Here is a 1,122-nt window from a genome sequence, read left to right as displayed (position 1 = left end):
GCGCCTCCGCTCCCCCGCCGAGGCCGCCTCCTGGTTCGGCAGAGGCCGCTTGGCAGGGGCCGGAGGCCCAGCGCCACGAAGGGGGCGGAACCACCCGAGCGGCGGCGGCGGCGGCTGCTGCTCCTGCTCCCTGCGGGCCCCCCGCTCTCGCCGCTCCTCGGGCCGAAGGAGCGCGGTCCGGCCGCTCCGCCGTTCTCCCCCCGCCTCAGCGGAGGGCAGCGCGGCCGACGGGCCCCGAACGCGGCTCCGAAACGCGCCGCCCCCCTCGGTCTCTCTCCTCTCTCTCTCCCCTCAGCCGCAGCGCCAGGCGGAGTGAGGGAGCGAGCAGGTAAGATGGCGGCGCCCCGCTGTCGCGAGAATAAGGAGTCTCGCGAGGACGGGCGGCGCGCGGGGGCTGGCGGGAGGAGGGAGGCGCGGCCTGTGGCGACCATTGGCCCGGCCCGGCCCGGCCCGGCTGGGAGGAGCGGCCTGTCCCGCCCGCCCGGGAGGGGAGAGCTCTAACCCGGCCCCCCGAGTAACCGGGAGAAGCGCTGGAATAAGGAACGACGCCCTGGAGAAGCAGAAAGGGAGGCAACAGCGGACTCCTCCCTCCGTCTCTCCTCTGGCGCGAACTCCCATAAATGTTCGTAACTGACAGAAAAAATAACTCATTTATATATTTTTTAAGAAACGATCGGAGTAAAAAAATTCTCTGAAAACATGGGTGTTGGCAGCAAAGTCCCCGTGTCTTCCCAGCTGTCGGCTGGGCCCTGTGTGGGGTGGGATGAGGTGGACGCCGACACCGATAGGCACGTGGCGGTTCCCCAGCTGGTCCAGGCTCCACATGATGGACCTGAAGGAGCAGCTGAGCCTATGCATCTGCTTGGTCACCCCCAGAGGCAACAGTGGTGAGGGCACGTGGATCAGCCCCCTGAAAACCAGCCCCCACCAGTGTGGGGCCTGGCCATGGAAAGTTAACGTATGCTGCTGCTTTCACCAGGATGCCGGAGTAACCGAGCAGTGAAAGGAAATGGCCATGGTGAATTCGCCACAGTTTGGTGGGCTTCGAAAGGACCCACGTCTCACCTGAGGTCCCGAGTGAGGCATTTTGCACAGTCAATGAAGAAAGGCGAGTATTTGAAA

Source organism: Calidris pugnax, unplaced genomic scaffold (genome assembly GCF_001431845.1).
Source record: "Calidris pugnax isolate Ruff unplaced genomic scaffold, ASM143184v1 scaffold153, whole genome shotgun sequence".
NCBI classification, from domain to species: Eukaryota; Metazoa; Chordata; class Aves; order Charadriiformes; family Scolopacidae; genus Calidris; species Calidris pugnax.
Note: the sequence above shows the minus strand (reverse complement) of the source record.